At 41.3% G+C, this 13,138-nt stretch overlaps 1 non-coding gene across 1 annotated transcript; it reads left to right on the top strand.

Annotated features, from left to right (window-relative positions):
• The first annotated feature begins 5,702 nt into the window (after positions 1–5,702).
• Positions 5,703–5,809, top strand: LOC144241039 (U6 spliceosomal RNA). Its single transcript, XR_013337950.1, has one exon. It is a non-coding gene; the product is annotated as a U6 spliceosomal RNA (small nuclear RNA).
• Positions 5,810–13,138: the final 7,329 nt, after the last annotated feature.

Genomic DNA, 13,138 nt, shown 5'->3' on the forward strand with positions numbered 1-13,138 from the left:
TTACTTGTTGTACTTAAGAAAAAACAAGGAGGGAAATCAGAAAAAAAAATGACCTGGAATACAGAAAACATGGAACTACCCAGTCTTCAGTCAACAGAAATTCCAAATGACTGTTAATGCTGCAGGTATAGAAATAGTCTTTCCAAAATAGAGCAAGTATTCTGTGAAACTAAAAAAAAAAAAAGTAAATAAAAAATAAAAATAAATAAGTAAATAAATCTGTAATAATAAAGAAATGAATTCTATGCTATACATAGAAAAAGTAAGCTATTGGAAGATATTTGGATGTGGTGAAGAAAGCATGTTCCATTTCTCAAAGGAAAAAAAATAGAAAGAAAGAAAGACAATTAGAAACTCCAGGAAAACAAACAAAACTCAAATAAGGCTGCAGTCTATTAATCAATCTAAAATATAGTATAATTTTGAGCAACTGGAGTAGTATAAGAAATAGAATCTATTTGACTATGATATAAAAAAGTGCATACATCTTTTATTTTAATGGAAGAGGATAAGAAAAGCAATCCATTTGACTATGATGTTTCAAGAGTGTATGCATCCTACCAACAATAGCTAAAGTATGGAAAGAGCCCAAATGTCCATCGACTGATGAATGTGTAAAGAAGATGTGGTTCATGTATACAATGGAATATTACACAGTGATCAAAAAGAACAAAATCTTGCCATTTGCAACAACGTGGATGGGACCAGAGTATATTATGTTAAGTGAAATAAGTCAGTCAGAGAAAGGCAAATACCATATGATTTCACTCATATGTGGAATTTAAGAAACAAAAAGATGAATATAGGGGAAGGGAAGCAAAAATAATATAAAAACAGAGAGGGAGACAAACCATAAGAGACTCTTAAATACAGAGAACAACCTGAAGGCTACTGGTGAGTGTTGGGTGGAGGGATGGGCTAAATGGGTGATGGGGCATTAAGGGGGCACTTGTTGGGAAGAGCCCTGAGTGTTACATGTAAGTGATGAATCACCAAATTCTATTCCTGAAATCATTATTACACTATGTGTTAACTAACTTGAACACGTATATATATACATATATATATACACACATATATATACATGTATGTATATGGCTCAGTGGAGTGGATTTGTGCTGTGTTGGACACGTGGTACCCTCTCTAATGTCAGGAGCGGAGTCCTAGTGGGGGACAACACGCCAACTGCCATGCAACTAGCTGACATTGGCCACAAGACCTTCTTAACTCCACAATGCTCTTGCTGTACATGGGAACTGCCTCTGCAGTGCCCAAGCCTACCGCTATTCCAATGGCAACAGCTCCCAGTGCCAGTCTGCAAGAGAAGAGAAGACCTCAGGAGTCCTGTAGCAATGGGGGGCTATTTTTCCTTGAGCAGAGAGGCCTGAGGCATGCTGTGGAATGATCTCACCCACAATCATTTCCAAGTCAAGAGAAGTAGGGCCTCAGTGGTTTTCAACTCCTGCTGAGAAAAAGCACCCAGGTTTTCTCTTGTGCTGTCAGTTTGGGGAGGCTGTGGAATCACAAGAATGGGGGGCTGAGGCACATCTACAGACATTAAATATTTTGCCGTGTAAAAAACAAGTGTACACATCTCTTATCTTAATGGCTACTGCCAAAAGCCCTTGTAAAAGAGGTTCTACCAATTTGACAATAACCATTAAATTATAAAATGTATATACTTTCTGACCCTTTTATTACATTTCTAGGAGTTTATCCTCTGATGTGTACTCACATCTTTATTCAAATATGTAAATTCAAGGATGCTCATTTCATCATTATTCATAGTGGCAAAAAAATTAGAATCAGTTAAGTGAATTGTGGTGCATCCATACAATAGAATTATCATGCAGCCTTTAAAAAGAATGAGATCAGGGGCGCCTGGGTAGCTTAGTCGGTTAAGCGTCCGACTTTCACTTAGGTCACGATCTCGCGGTTCGTGGGTTCGAGCCCCGCGTCGGGCTCTGTGCTGACTGCCAGCTCAGAGCCTGGAGCCTGTTTCAGAGTCTGTGTCTCCCTCTCTCTCTGACCCTCCCCTGCTCACACTGTCTCTCTCTCTCTCTCCTAGAAATAAATAAAACATTTAAAAAAAAAAAAGAATGAGATCAGGGCACCTGGGTGGCTCAGTCATTCCGGCGTCCAACTTCGGCTCAGGTCATGGTCTCACAGCTTGTGTGCTGATGGCTCAGAGCCTGGAGCCTGCTTCGGATTCTGTGTCTCCCTCTCTCTCTGCCCCTTCCCTGCTTGCATTCTGTCTGTCTCTCAAAATAAATAAACGTTTAAAAAAAATTTTAAAGAATGAGATAAGTCTGTACATATGATTTGAAATGACCTCTGAGATACACAATGTACAAAAAGCAAGATATTAGAATAAAGTGTATATTGTGCTCCTGTTTGAATAGAAACAAGGACATACACATAGACATGTGTGAAATTAGTCCATGGTTGACTCTAGAGAGGTGGATAATACCTGAAATAATTTGGACATTTGCTTTGATTGTCCTTTCACGCTGCTTGAATTTTACCATATGCTTGTAAACATTTTTATAAAGCTTCAAAATACTTTTATTTATTATTTTTTAATGTTTATTTTTTAGAGAAAGACAGAGAGAGAGACAGAGAGACAGAGAGAGACAGAGCATTAGTGGGGGAAGGGCAGAGAGAGAGGGAGACACAGAATCTGAAGCAGGCTCCAGGCTCCGCACTGTCAGCACAGAGCCTGATGCGGGGCTCAAACTCACAAACTGCGAGATCATGACCTGAGCCGAAGTCAGACGCTCAATTGACTGAGCCACCCAGGTGCCCGTCCAAAATACTTTTAAAGTGAGTGGTACTACCTCTATTAAGAAGATGGCCTATTTTTTAATTCTTTTTTTCAATTAAATTTTTAACGTTTATTTGTTTTTGAGAGATATACAGAATGTGAGCCGGAGGAGGGGCAGAGAGAGAGGGAGACACAGAATCCAAAGCAGGCTCCAGGCTCTGAGCTGTCAGCACAGAGCCTGACACGGGGCTCACAGTCATGAAACGCGAGGTCATGACCTGAGCCGAAGTCAGACACTTAATCAAGTGAGCCACCCAGGCGCCCCAAGAAGATGGCCTATTAAAAAAAGAAGATGGCCTAATCTATCTCTGCCCCTCTCCTGCTCACACTCTGTCTCTCTCTCAAAAATAAACAAACATTAAAAAAAAAAAAAGAAGAAGAAGATGGCCTAACTATGAAATATTCTAGCACTTGGTTCATGGATCGTTGGCCATGGGTGTAGGGGTAAGGGGAAATCGACTTGGACCTGGATTTAAATTGCCTTACAAGTATGGGCTACAGAAAAAGTTCTGTAGGGAAGGAAACCATTTGGTGGTCTGTGCTATTCCACCATATTTTGCAGGTACATGGTTGTGGGTACATCTTGCAGGTGCATGGTTGAGTGTTCAGTGCCAAGTGTGAGCAGGCAGAGATGGCACATAAATTATCTTTATCAGTAGCCCCATCGCACCTGAGATAGACCCACAGAAAAAAAGATGGTTTATGATTTAATTGTATGACACTATCCCTTGGCAGGCTTAGGGGACAGGAAAAGGAATACGAGCTCCCCGGGAATCACAGACTTATCTTTTGGTCAAGAGTATCCTTTATTTGACAAACGAAAGAAGTTATGTTGCATATGGGACTATTAGATTCCCTAATGAGTCAAATTAGTTCTCTTGAAAGGGTCCCAGCGGCCTTCTCGGTTTGCATCCTGGCACAGCAGAAAGGCCTGGATCCAAGCTTTGTCTGCTGGGACATATAACTGGCTATAGTTGCACGGAAGGACTTCCTTTCTCCCAGATCACACTACTGTCAGAGTTTTTCCAGGGCTCTGCCAAGCATGGACAGATGTAGAAACAGTTGGCTATATGTTATGGGAATACTGTCCACAAAAGTCAGCCTCTGTGACAGTCCGAAAGGTTGCTTAGATATGTGTCAAATACTGTTGAGACTTTAGACTCTGCCTGGTACCAAAGGAGTTGGAACAGTGGGAAAGGCGAGGCCCGTCTTTCTGAGACAACCCTCACCTCAGTGACCAGCCTCAGGCTTTCTTCCCCGATGTGTCTTTGCCATAGTGTGGGGCATCGGGAGAGCACTTGCCAGACTTGACTCTATTGTTTTAAGCAGATGATTCATCTGTGCAGCAGGAGGGATACCCTGGGCACAGAGCAGCGTTTGGGACCAATCGCCTCTGATCAAAACCATCAGTGGGCTTTAATTCAATCAGGTTCCTTCTTGCTTTCCCATCTTTGGTTTTCTTTCACATTCACTGTCTCACTGCAGAATCTTTGAACTTGACAATATATCTGGGAGCTCGAGATTCAGACGCTTGGCTCTCCCTCAAGGACTTTGCCTTAGACCTGTTCTACCAAATCTCCTTTATTTGTACTTCCTTAGGTATTCCAAAAAGTTAACTCCACAGACCAAATGCTATCCTTTGAAAGGTATCCTTACAAGGTTAGCCCTTGGCGAGTGCCTGGGATCCTGGCTTTGCGAAGAGTTCCACCACCCTAACTCACAAGAATGGCTCACTGTACTCAAAGTGCTTGTACCGATGATGTGGTTAATGCTGGACACCTCCATTCCTTCTGGAATCTAGAATTTGGGGCTAGATAGTGGGTGCCTATGTGACCAGCCTCCAGTAAAAGCTTTGGGCACTGAGTCTCTAATGAGCTTCCCCGGTAGACAACATTTTACATGTGTAATCAGAACTCACCGCTGGGGAATTAAGGGTGCCCCTTGTGACTCTACTGGGAGAGGATTCTTAGAAGCTTGCACATGGTTTCCTTTGGATTTTGCCCATGTTCTTTTCACCTTTGCTGCTTTTGCTCTGTATCTTTTTGCTGTAAAGAATGTCCTAAGAAATACCCCTTTTATAAGGTTTATTTATTTGAGAAAGAGAGAGAGAGCGACAGCGCGAGTGGTGGAGGGGCAGAGAGAGAGAGGGAGAGAGAGAATCCTAAGCAAGCTGAGCTGCCAGCACAAACCCTGATGAGGGGCTCAAACTCACGAAACTGTGAGATCATGACTTGATCTGAGACCAAAAATTGGATGCTAAACTGACCGAGCCACCTAGGCACACCAAAATACCATTCTAGATAAAGCTGCAGTCAGGAATTATTTTAGGGACAAAATGTTTACAAATAGAAGAGTAAAAAAGGATGGAAGGAGTTACTAAGAAGTAGTTTCATTTTTCTCCCCTAAAAAATGTGAGTTGTTTGTGTATTTTTATGGATAGGGTAGATTAGGTATAACACTGAATAATTTTTAGGTACCAAATATTCAAAAATAGACTAGACTAAACAAAACCCTATGAGGCCTCATCAGTTTTTCGGTCTCACATAAAAGGAGGGTTTAAGGGCAACTGGGTGGCTCAGTTGAGCATCCAACTCTAGATTTCAGCTCAGGTCATGATCACATAGTATGTGGGTTCAACCCCCTCACAGGGCTCTGTACTGGCAGCATGGAGCCTACTTGGGATTTTCTCTCTCCCTCTCTCTCTCCCTCTCTCTCTGTTCCTCCCCTGCTCATGATGCTCTGTCTCTCTCAATAATAAACATTAAATTTTTTAAAATAAGTAAACATTTTTTAAAAAGCAGGATTTAATTTGTTAATGGGAAGGTGACCTGATTTTTTTGAGACAGAAAATGAGCATGGACTTTAAAATCAGATTGCTGTGCTCGCTTTGGCAGCACATATACTAAAATTGGAATGATACAGAGAAGATTAGCAGCAGTCCTGTGCAAGGATGAGATGCAAATTCATGAAGCATTCCATATTTTTAGTGCTGATGCATAGGGGCATGTGTACCCCAATCTTTATAGTAGCACTTTCAACAATAGCCAAATTATGGAAAGAGCCTAAATGTTCATCAACTGATGAATGGATAAAGAAGATGTGGTTTACGTATTCAGTGGATCTACTTGGCAATGAGAAAGAATGAAATCACGTCATTTTTAGCAATGTGGATGAAACTGGAAGTTATTATGCTGAGTGAAATAAGTTAGTCGGAGAAGAACAGATATCATATGTTTTCACTCATATGTGGATCTTGAGAAACTCAGCAGAAGGCCGTGGGGGAAGGGAAGGGAGGAGAATAGATACAAACAGAGAGGGAGGGAGGCAAACCACAAAAGACTATTAAATACAAAGAACAAACTAGGGGTAGATAAGGGGTGGGGGAGAGGGAAAATAGGTTGATGGGCACTGAGGAGGGCCCTTGTTGGGATGAGCACTGGGGGGTTGTATGCAAGCCAATTTGATAATAAATTATATTCATAGATAAAAGAGAGATCAATTTAATGAAAAAAAATAATAGTAAGATTGCCTCATTTTGAGTTCTAGGTCCAGTGTGATCTTAGACAAATTAATGACCTCTCTGTGCTCTGATCATCTCGTCTTAAAATGCAAATAATAATTATAATTACTTCCTAGGGTTGTTGAAAGGAAAACCTGAATTAATCCATGTAAAGAACTTACTGTGCCTGGTGTACAGTACACACTCAAAAAATTTTAGATGTTATTGTTACTGTTATAAGACATAATTACTGTATTCTTAGAAAGTGAATTCATGGGATGTTCTAAATGCTTCAGGGCTATCATGATATGTCCTGATAACTAGTAAAAGAGACAAAATTTTAAAAATCCAGGAGTTTAGGTATAAACCGGACCAAAAATGCATCATCTGGAGGATAGCCTGAAGGTTCAGAAAACTTCAGCAACCAGTATGCAGTTATTATCATATCTTAAGAATGTGCCAGTCAGAAGAGGTGGTTGTTCATCTGTGGGAAAATGCAACAGTGGGCCTTTAGGTTTTATGAGTCTTTAATTTTTAATTTTTTTTTTTTTAATTTTTGAGAGAGAGACAGAGCACAAGCAGGGATGGGGCCGAGGAAGAGGGAGACATAGAATCTGAAGACGGCTCCAGGCTCTGAGTTCTCAGCAGACAGCCCAATGCAGGCTCGAACTCACAGACCCACAAGATCATGACCTGAGCTGAAGCTGGAGGCTTAACCAACTGAGCCACCCAGGTGCCCGATTTCATGACTCTTTAAGAAAAAAGAGTGCTGCCTGATGAAGTACTGCCAAATTCTCAGTTTACCAAAGACTAACATGAAAAAGATCCAACACCTACTACCACCATCATGTCATAAGAGAAAAGATGTTCACCACCAAAAAATAACAATAACGTATTCTCAGAACAAAGCCAGATTCCCAGAAAGTCTATGTTTTTCTTTTGTCTCCAAACAGGTGAAAATCTAATTAAAGACATGCAACATTCTCTTGGACCAGTCCTTAGGATTAAAAAAAAAAGTCACAGAGGCACACATTGGTCGTGTCCATTGTCCAGGGAAAAGGAAGGGTTAGGGTTGGGGTTAGGATTAGGGTTGGGGTGGGGTTGGAGTTGAGGTCAGGGTTAGGGTCAGGAAAAGAAAGCCTTACCTTCTGACTTTGACCTGTTTTTGCTCTCAGCTGCAACACCATTTCACATGCGAAGATAAAGATAGGAGATTTTAGGTTTTGATTTCGATCCTGTGACTCCAGTTTCCATCTCAACCGTTTCCTCTTGTTTTGATGTTATGCTCATGAAGCAACCTTCTAGGTTCCATTCAGGTCTCCCTCTGGGGAGAGAACGAGTTGACCACATGAACTTTACAGTTTTCTGGCCAACAGCTGGAAACAGTTTTCTGGAAACAGCTTCTGATGAATTAGCTTTCCAGGTAGCGTGATTGTAGGAGGATCAACTGCATTAATTATGCCTGCACAGGTGTTGCTGTTTTAATTTACCGACTAAATGAATCAATTTGCATTCTGGTGTCAGCTTTGGTCTCTTGTAGTTTTTAGCCAGCTTGTCCCAGCGTGTTAAGGCCTGGAAGTCTGAGGAAGCGACAAAATGAAATTTCTAAGGTGTGGAGGCAGCTGATCTTTTCCATGATGATACCGCATGTGCACTGTTCCGTTTTCAGTCATGCCTTATTTAAGGATGTTTACAAGGAACACATAAAGGCTTTATTAATCAAGGGACAACTTGCTGCTGCAAAAAAAGATTTCAGAGTATAGGAACTTAAATAGTCTAGGTAAGAGGTCCAGGGCTGTCTACGTAGTCCTGGTCCATAAGAGCAGAGGCCCAGCCCAGGGTCCATTAGAAATCCAGGTTTTTTTCTACTGCTCCCTGAGTATTATCTTCAACCACATGGTTGAAACTCTATACATGGGGGAATGATAAAGAAAATGTCCAGGGCAAGGAGGTCCAAGTTAATGAAAGACTTGGAAGTGACACGCAGCTCTTCAGCTCGTAGCCTGTTAGCCCATATCTAGTCACATAGCCATATTCAGTTGCAAAGGAGACTGAGATGTTCTGCTCATTGTCATGCTCTGTGACCAAGGATATACGAAACACCTTGATTTCTTTAAATAATTTGTCGAACTTGTGAATGACCTCCATGAAGCGTGTTCTAACCTTATAAATTTACATTCTCGGGCATACTAGGGGTATGTGTTTAGTTTCTAAAAATTAGCTCCAAGTTGTTCCTTTTATAGAACTCTTTTAAATTATGAAATATACATACAAGAGTGTATGATATATACATGTTTAATAATGAAATTATTATTTTAAAAAGAATAAAATGATTTGCTAGTATCTATCACAAAGCAACAAAACTTTGCTGAGGCACCTGGGTGGCTCAGTCGATTAAGTATCCAATTTTGGCTCAGGTCATGATTTCGTGGTTCCTGGGTTCAAGTCCCAAGTCCAGCTCTGTGCTGACAGTGGACAGCTCCTGACTTGTTCTTTCTCTCTCTCAAAATGAATAAAAAAATGTAAAAAAACAGACAGAATTTTGCTAATAGCTTTGTAGGTTCCCATGTGCCTCTTCCCAATCATCCTGCCTCCCCTTCCTCCCAATCAGAGGTAACCTGATTGGTGGCAATCATTCTCTTAACATTCTTTTATTACATGTGTATGTAATCATACAAAGAAATTGGTGGCAATCATTCTCTTACTTTAACATTCTCTTACTACATGTGTATGTAATCATACAAATACTTTTTGTTCTGCCTGTTATAAGCTCTTTTTTCTTTTGGGGTGCCTGGGTGGCTCAGTTGGTTAAGTGTTGGACACTTGATCTCAGCTCAGGTCTTAATCTCAGGGTTGTGAGTTCAAGCTCTGTGTTAGAATTCGCACTGGGCGTGAGGCCTACCTACAAAAATTTTTTTTCTTTTGTGACTCACTCAACATTGTTCTTGAGGGTCATGCATGTTGATGACAGCAGTGATTTGCACTCATTCACACTGCTAAAATGACATTCCATCTGATGCATATACCGCAATGCATTTCCCTGTTCTGTTGGATATTTGGATTGTTTCCAGTTTTTTGCCACTGCAACAATATTATGATCTTTCCTACACAGGACTCCTGATGAACATGTAGATGCATTTCACTAAACTGAATTTTTAAGAGAGGAATTACTGAGTTTATGCAACTTTACTGGGTAATGCCAAAGAATTTCCTAATATTGTTGACCTATTTTACACTTCTATCTGTGTAAGAAAATTCCAGTTCCTACACATCTTCATTGTGATTTTAATATGCATCTCATGATTATTAATAAGATGCCTGTTTTTATCTTTTACTTTTTTTCTATTAGTTGTTTATAGGTTTAATGTTGATTTGTAGGATTTTAAATACATATTGTGGTGGGGTGCCTGGCGTGGCTCAGTTGGTGTAGCATGCGACTCTTGGGTCTGTGAGTTTGAGCCCCACATTGGATGTGGAGATTACTTAAAAATAAAAACTTTTAAAAATATATTTATATTGTGGATACTAATCCTTGGATGGTATTATGTGTTGCAAACATCTTTTCCAGTGGCTTGTTACTTTATTTTTTATTTTGATGAGTAGTTGTTCTTAATTATAATGCTGTTGAACATATTAATACATTTTTTATTGTTTGTTCTTTTGTGACTTATTAAAAATATTCTTCCTGGGGCACCTGGGTGGCTCAGTTGGTTGAGCATTGGACTTTGGCCAGGTCATGATCTTGTGGTTCATGAGCTCGAGCCCCACTTTGGGCTTGCTGCTGTCAGTGCAGAGCCTGCTTATGATCCTCTGTCCCCCACCACACACCCTCCTATTCCCTGTTCATGATCTCTCTTTCAAAAATAAATAAATGTTAAAAAAAAGAAAAATCTTCCTTATTCCAAAGATATTCTTTTACATTTTCTTTGAATAGCTTTAAAGTTTTGGGGCACCTGGGTGGCTCAGTCGGTTAAGCGTCCGACTTCGGCTCAGGTCATGATCTCACGGTTCGTGGGTTTGAGCCCCGCGTCGGGCTCCGTGCTGATAGCCAGCTCAGAGCCTGTAGCTTGCTTCTGATTCTGTGTCTCCCTCTCTCTCTGACCCTCCCTTTCTCACACTGTCTCTCTCTCTCTCTCTCAGAAATAAATAAAAACACTAAAAAATTTTTTAAAAAGTTTTTCCTTCCATACGTAAGTCTTTTGTTCATCTGGAATTGATTTTTGTGGATAGTGACGTTGGGTAAAGAAAATCAGAGAGAAGAAAAAACATCTTTATTTTTTAAATGTTTTTATTTATTTCTGAGAGAGAGAGAGAGAGACAGTGTGAGTAAGGGAGGGTCAGAGAGAGAGGGAGACACAGAATCTGAAGCAGACTCCAGGCTCCGAGCCGGCAGCCAGCACAGAGCCCAATGCAGGGCTCGAACCCATGAACCATGTGATCATGACCTGAGCCAAAGTCGGAAGCTTAATCAACTGAGCCACCCAGGCGCCCCTATTTATTTATTTATTAATGTTAAAAAAAAGGGTTTTTTTGTTTTTATCTTTTAAAAATTATTTTATTTTATTTTATTTTGAGAGACAGAGAGCAAGCAGGGGAGGGGCAGAGAGAGAGGGAGACACAGAATCTGAAGCAGGCTCCAGGCTCTGAGATGTTAGCACAGAGCCCCACACGGGGCTTGAACCCACGGACTGTGAGACCATGACCTGAGCCGAAGTCGGACGCTTAACAGACTGAGCCACCCAGGTGCCCCCCAAAAAAGTTTTTTTTAAGTTAACTCTACCCATGATATGGGGCTCAAATTCATGACCCAGAGAGCAAGAGTTGAATGCTCTACTGACTGAGCCAGGCAGGCGCCCCAACCTGGTTCCTTTAAAATTATTGTTCATAATGAAAAAATAAAAAATAAAATGTTCATAATGATCCCACATACACCCATGACCTACTTTACCATCTATTAGCACATAAACTTCCAGATATGTATCTCTAAACTTGGATTCTCCATCTGGCCAATTGCCCCTGGACACATCTACCTCAAACCCAACATAACCCAGTTGCCCACATTGGGCAATGCCACTTTCATCTCTTCAGTCACCCAAGCCAAAAACCTAGGGTTCCACCTAGAATATTTCTCTTTCAAGCATGCTTCAAGTTCCGGAAGTAACTGGTAATAACAGCTTTGCCTCCCAGATATATTTCACACCTGTCTTTTTTCTCTAGCACACGGTCACTGCCAGCATGATTAGTTCCTGGGCATTTTTTATGCCTTAGTTTTACTATGGCTATGGCTCTCAAAACTCACTGTGTAGCAGCATCTTTTGAAGAAATTAAAAACAAATTTAAATGCTCTATGACTTACTCCAGAACCTACTTGTGGACAAGAAGTGACCTTTGGTATTTTGAAAACAGTTTAACATGCATTTGGGATTGCAAACCACTGATTTATACTCTTTCCAGATGATTTGGGCCAGGCGTAGAAACAAACTGAACAGGAAATATCAGAGTGATTGAAGGCTACCAAAATTACTTCATGGGCCTCTGGCAATTATATCTTTAAACAAAACCAAGCTAAGCTGAAAATTTCTATTATTTTTGTCATAATTGACATATGGCATATTGACTTTTTTTTTAATATTTTTATTTATTTCTAGGAGAGAGAGAGAGACAGAGCAGGGGAGGGTCAGAGAGAGAGGGAGTCACAGACTGAAACAGGCTCCAGGCTCTGAGCCGGCAATCAGCACACAGCCTGACGCGGGGCTCGAACCCACAAACCGCGAGATCATGACCCAAGCGAAAGTCGGACGCTCAACCGACTAAGCCACCCAGGCGCCCCGCATATTGACTTTTTTTAAAGTTCAGTTTGACATATTCCTAGTGCTTGGTATGATGAATGAATTTCAGTGGAAATAAGAATGTTTGGTATTATTATACTTTGGATCTTATGTAAACCACCTGTTAAGCTGGCTTCTCCTGACACTGCATTGGCAAAGGAATAGAAAGGGCATTGTCTTTGTCAATGTTGGGTAAGGGTAGAAGTGTAGGTTCCCTATTCTGCCCATGTAGACATTGATGGAGTAGGGGTGGGGATCCTCATTATTGGTGGGCTGGGGTAGGAATTCAACTCCCCACTAGGCTTCCACTGATACTTCCTTAGCTGGGAGGGGTGGAGGGCCTCATTACTGCTTCCTATATGGCCTCCACTGGTACCATAGTGGGGGGTGCTTGGCCTCCTTACAGGAGACAGTGGTGAAGTTCCCAACTCTTAACTCTCCATTAGGCTTCTCCTCTGACTCCATCTCAGCAGGGAGGAGGAGGGGTGTCTCATTACTGTCAGGCAGGGGTGGAAATCCAGGCTCCCCAGGTAGTCTTCAATGGCACTGTGAGGAAAGGGATGGGGACATGTGTGTGGAGGGGTACTCAGTATAATTCAGCAGTGGGGATATAAGTCCTGGCTCCCTACTTGGCCATCTCTGACACCACACCAGTGGGATTGAGATATAGGGGTGTTGGGGTGTTAAGATGTTGGGGTATTTAATTATAGCCTATAGAGTGTGCAACTCTAGGCTCCTCGCTTGCCCTTTGTAGGAATGGGTAGGCATCACAGGTTTTGACTATGTGGTGTTTGTCTCATCCCTTGCCTACAGAGAGTAGCCTTTTACTGGGGCAGTTCTGTCTGTGCCCATTGGCATTTTTGGGTTTCTAGGTTTTCGTTTTTGTTTGTTTTTTAAGTAGCCTCCACACAAAGTATAGAGCCTAACATAGGGCTTGAACTTACAACCCTGAGATCAAGACCTAAGTTGAGATCAACAGCTGGATGC

The sequence above is a fragment of the Crocuta crocuta genome, unplaced genomic scaffold, assembly GCF_008692635.1.
Source record: "Crocuta crocuta isolate KB4526 unplaced genomic scaffold, BGI_CrCroc_1.0 scaffold197, whole genome shotgun sequence".
Classification (NCBI taxonomy): domain Eukaryota; kingdom Metazoa; phylum Chordata; class Mammalia; order Carnivora; family Hyaenidae; genus Crocuta; species Crocuta crocuta.